Below are 5,680 nucleotides of genomic sequence, written 5' to 3'. Positions count from 1 at the left end.
GGCTACTGCATGGACTATCTCCTGTTTGATTAGTTCAAAGGCCTGCCATTTCTCAGGACCCCATGTGAAATCATTCTTCTTTTGGGTCACTTGGTAGAGAGGGCTCATGATCTCACTGTAATGTGGAATGTGCATTCTCCAGAAGCTCACAACACCTAAGAAGGCTTGTGCTTCCTTTTTGTTAGTTGGTGGGGACATAGCTGTTATTTTATTGATCACATCCATTGGGATCTGACGACGTCCATCTTGCCACTTTATTCCTAAAAACTTAATTTCTTGTGCAGATCCCTTGACTTTGCTTTGTTTTATGGCAAAGCCAGATCTCAGAAGGATTTGGATTACTTCCTCTCCTTTCTCAAAAACTTCTCCTGTATTGCCCCACACAATAATATCATCAATGTATTGCAGGTGTTCTGGAGCTCCACCCTGTTCCAGGACAGTTTGGATCAGTGTATGGCAAATGGTGGGACTGTGTTTCCACCCCTGGGGCAGTCGACTCCAGGTGTACTGGACACCCCTCCAGGTGAAAGCAAACTGTGGCCTGCACTCTGCTGCCAAAGGAATGGAGAAAAATGCATTAGCGATGTCTATGGTGGCGTACCACTTGGCTGCCTTGGACTCCAGTTCATACTGGAGCTCTAACATGTCCGTCACGGCAGCACTCAGTGGTGGTGTGACTTCATTCAAACCACGATAGTCCACTGTCAGTCTCCACTGGTGATGTAGAAAGATGGAGAAGTCCAATTTGTACCTCAAGGAGACTTGATTTTAGGTGCATATAATCATTATTATAGTTGTTGTGCATCACACTAACAGTTTTATATTAAGTATTTTTCCCAGGTTAACAAGGTGTGAACCCTGATTTGACCAGAATTTGTGCGCAGTGACTTCTTCAAGATCAACATCAGCAACCTTGGGTAGGGATTCTACTGAATACACCAACCACAAACTCCAGGTACAGCATACAACGGAGGATAAGAGAAAAGATTGGGGGGAAAGGATAAGGAGACTTGTAGGTTGAGATAAGAACAGTTTAATAATAGAAAGAAAACTTAAAATAATACTAAATAATAAAATATTAAAATAGTAGTGATAATGATAACAGTAACAAAATATACAAAAGAGTGAGACACAGTGCAACTGCTCACCACCTGCTGACCGATCTTATTAATTTAAATATTCCTCACCCCCTTAAATCTTGTGCTTTTAGACTAATAGAACACAAAGTCCTTCACTTCCAGTGACAAAAATGCAAACTCTGGTATGTTATCAGTGTCTCTCTCATAACAAGTCCCAGGCTAAAAAGCAAAATACAGCAATCCTCTCCCACTATCCTCCTATTACACCTGATGATATCAATTCCATTAACTGTACAATACTTGATGACATCAGCCCCCATTAACTACGTAAGTTCACATCATGTTTTAGTCTCAAAAGACTATTACAACAGATGGAACCTGAAGTTATGGACTAAATGAACTCAATATATATATTGATGATAAAAAAGGTAGTAGTAATCTAATCTAATTCCATTAGGAAGTATGAAAACTTGAGCATGAGGTAAATGGTATGGAATGAGGGGTGGATCATTCAGGTTACCATAAATCACTTCTAGCACAGCTAATTCTCTCAAGCACTGGATACCTTTCTCTATGGTGTCCCACTTGTTTAGGTTACACAAAACATCATCCTTAAAGGGGAACCTTTCCTTCACACTTGACAGGAGTCACTTCCAGAGCATGAGAGTCTGTACTTCTCTCCCAATCAATTTGTCAAGGACAATTTCCATAACAACTGATCCCAACTGGTTGTCTTCCCTACCCTCTAGTTCCACTCTGCTGGCCCTGTTGTCCCAGTGTCGGAGCATTCATGCTCAGCTGGATGACAGATGAGATCCTTTGTATATCTTGTAGCTAACTGAGGGATAGGAATTGGGTGATTACCTTTGATTCTGGCTCTTCCTCTGGTTTGCATGATGGTCCCGGTTCCTCCTCAGCCTTTAGTATGCGAACTGATTTCTTTGTGTATTTCTTCTTCTGTACAGGGGCAACTGATACAGGCACAGTCTGGTGGTCTGGTTTATCTGTGGTGCTTCTCACTGAGGTTTGAGTAACGGTAGTAGGCGCTGGGGTTGAAATAACTGCAGTGGTGATTGTTGCAGGGGGTGGAGTGGCTGCAGTGCCCATTGCAGGGGTTGCAGTAGCTGCGGTGATGACCGTTGCAGGGGGTGGAGTGCAGGCTACATGGGGTGGAGTGGCTGCAGTGCCAGTGGCAGGAAGTGAAATGGCTGCAGTGTCCATTACAGAAGGTAAATACTGGCAAATAGCACATACAGCAAGTAAGGTGCTACATAACTCTAAAAATAACTTTGAGAGCACAGAAAACAATGTTCAAATCAGCAACGACCAAGTCAGAGGCCACATAATTAATGCTTATCGCAGATTTGTTTTAACACACTCCAGTCAAATCTGTCATTATCTCAACCCTTTGAGCCCCATGCTAGGTGCCAAAAAAGCCTGTGATGGTTTCACTCCTTTGGCTTGCAGCCAAACACAGTTGCTCACTCACTCTCCTCCCCCTAGGGAACAGGGGGAAGAATCAGAAGGGTAAAAGTGAGAAAACTTGTGGGTTGAGATAAAAACAATTTTCTAATTGAAATAAAATAATAATAGTAATAACAGTAAAAGTAGAATGTGCAAATGAGTGATGCACAGTGCAGTTGCTCACCAGTTCCCCCCCAGCCCCCACCCAAGGCCCAGCCTGTCCCAGCCAGCAATACCACAACAGAGACAGTCCCAAAACAGAAACCACAATCCTAGAAGAGCAAGCCTGAGCGATCCCCAAGAGAATCCCCAGCTTTCCAGTCAACCCTCATTAATATATTGAACATGATGTGATATGATACGGAATATCTCATTGGCATGTTCAAATGCCTATTTGGGTTTTGCTAATTACTATGCTTCATCCCCCACTTGTCCTTTGCAGACTAGTAAAACATTAGGTCCTTGGACTTCCATCAGCAATTAAAAACATTAGAATGTTATCAATATTCTTATAACAAATCCCATACTGAAATCAAAACACAGCTATTCCAGCTACTAAGAAGGAGATTATCCTAGTAAAACTAGGACAAAAGTGAACTTATGAATAATATAACAGCAGATATACTTATGATAGATTGCTTATACGCACTTATATGGTACCAAGAGCATTAAACCAATGCTGGAGGAGGACCATACTAGCTGTTGCAGAACTGAGTGGAATGCACTTCACTCAAAGAGAGAATTAGCAATATGTTTTATTGAGGAATAATAATTTGACAGAATTGATGGTTTAGACTGCTTAAAGAACCACTGTCAAAGGTGTGAGCAAAAGTGGTTTTAATATGATGTTATAAAAGTGTGACTTAACAGAGTTTGATGGCTAGGTCTGATCTATTAATTACTACATGGAAGAAACATACAAAGGAAAATTGAGTTACACTCAAGTTAGAATGATTCACAGAGAGATCGGGGAATAAAAGGGTAAGGAAGATCGTCCCATTGAGTCACGAGGTTCAGAATGGATCCCTTTGCTTTCTAAACTACTTCTCAGAGAGGAGTCTAAGTGTGGCTGGATCCAGACTTAGTCCCAGACTTGGTGAACAGTTTATGTCTAAGGATCATACGTGCAAAATTAATGTAAGGTTTGATTAGCATCAGTTTAGTGTGCAGAGTTACCAAGACAAAATCAAAGTTATCATAGCACAGGGTTATGCACAATACTGGTTGCTTACCAAAGACCTGCCATTGGTAAAAGGTCTCTCTGCCTCAAGGAACAACATTGAGGGGCTTTCTAGCTCAAGGGGAGATTGCCATCATGCAGCCAAGCTGCCTAGCAGGGAGAACGCAAAGAAGGCTGGCTCATCTAGGCTGTCATATATATGGGATAAAGTTGTTGGCTCGTAGTCAAATTAAATGAGATGGAAAGGGTTGTACACAGGCCCAAGTTGTATGGGGCTATGAATGTGTGTCCATGTAGAAAAAAGGTCCAGCAACAGCTTTCAGGCCTGGCACCTATGGTATAGGAGCCAGCAGCATTCATTTGCAGTTTCAGAGCTGTGCTCACTTGACCTGCATTCAGCCCTTGTGAGAAGGAACAAATGCAACTGGAGAGTCAGGCAAGGTACAGAGGCCCAAGTTGTATGGGACTATGAATGTGTGGCCAGGTGGAGAAAAGGTCCAGCAACAACTGATTCTCCCCAGTTTATCTCCCAGGGATCTCGGATGAGGGTGCTGGTGAGAAATGCTGATACAGGGTCAGCTGCTTGGGGCCCTGGAGAACACTCCACTGAGACCAGTGTATTCTTCCTGCTTTTTGCGCTTCTCACTCTGGTACCAACAGGGGCCAGAGGAAAGGGATTTTTGGTCTTGACCTGCTGTTGCTACTTCTAGTTGCACCTGGAAAGAAAAGCATTATGCTGTGGCAGGATACAGATGAAGACTGAGAATGCCTAGATGGGGATCTCAAGTCTCTGATTCCAGGATTGCTTAGAGCAAAAAAAAACCCCCAATGTTCTTTGCTGTGCTGATGGTCAAAAGCCATTCTGGGCAGTGGAGTTGTATGGAGAGTTTAGGCTGGCACAGTATTTACAGACTTCCACTCTCTCATCAGCAATGCTACAGGTATGTGGAGTTATGAACAGGGGGATCATGATTATGCATGCTGTTCCCTACTGAAGTGCCCACTCAAACCCCATCTTGCATACTGCCTACGTCCCAGTCTCCTTTCCACTCCATAACAATCCTCTGGAGTTTATTCCCACAAGGAAAGAGAAGTGCCATGATTGCTTTTCATATGAAATCTCTGAAGAAAAATTGAGAAGACTGATGAGTTAACTCAAAAGGTCTGCATTAACATTCATATGTGAGTAACTGCCTGAACAACCTTCCCAGAAGACTGGTTCCCATCTTTGACCACACTCACAGTAAAATAGGATTAGGGTGTCCGTAAATACTCTGCTTAGCTAAACTCTCTAAATTTGAGAAGCAAAGCAGGGTCTAATATCCCACCCCACAACTACTACCAGCTCCGGTGGTCTCCACATAGTTGCCTTCACTTCTGCCCTGGAAGAAGTTGAGACCTGCTGGGGAGGGAAATAATCCCTCCACGGAAGGATATCCCAGACGCCCAGCTGAGGATAAGGCACTGGGAGCTGCAGACATAGACCTGGGCTTATTAACCTCAAGGCTTCTGGAAGCCTGGCACCAGGTGCTTGTCATGCTCAGTGGAGGTCTCAAATGCAGGCTTAGAGTGAAGCCTTTGCCCTGAACTTCCCAGGGAGGCGGGTGTCATTGCACAGGGCATGTGATCAGCAGGGCAGAGAGGGCTGGAGGAAGTAGTTGTGGCTGAGTGGTGAAGGTGATGGACTAGAAATCCATTGGGGTTTCCCTGTGCAGGTTCAAATCTTGCCAAATACGGGGTGCAATCTCCTTTTGTGCTGCCTGCAATTGACCACACTTGAGCCATGATACTCAGCTCCACAATGTACCACCGAAGGGAAGCACATAAAACACGCAAAGGAAATTCTTAAACTACTGGAAGCAGCGCAACTGCCAGAGAAGGTAGCAATTATACACAGCAAAGCTCACCAAAAGGGAGAATCAAAAATCTTTCCCAATCATAAAGGAGAACAGCAATG

General features: G+C 43.6%; 1 non-coding gene across 1 annotated transcript; it reads left to right on the top strand.

Moving 5' to 3' along the window:
* The first annotated feature begins 5,377 nt into the window (after positions 1–5,377).
* TRNAS-AGA (transfer RNA serine (anticodon AGA)) lies at positions 5,378–5,459 on the top strand. The gene has a single exon. It is a non-coding gene; the product is annotated as a tRNA-Ser (tRNA).
* Positions 5,460–5,680: the final 221 nt, after the last annotated feature.

This window comes from Antrostomus carolinensis, unplaced genomic scaffold (genome assembly GCF_000700745.2).
Source record: "Antrostomus carolinensis isolate BGI_N321 unplaced genomic scaffold, ASM70074v2 scaffold2373, whole genome shotgun sequence".
In the NCBI taxonomy this organism is placed as follows: Eukaryota; Metazoa; Chordata; class Aves; order Caprimulgiformes; family Caprimulgidae; genus Antrostomus; species Antrostomus carolinensis.
The sequence above is the reverse complement of the archived record's forward strand: the minus strand, read 5'-3'. Positions and strand labels throughout refer to the sequence as shown.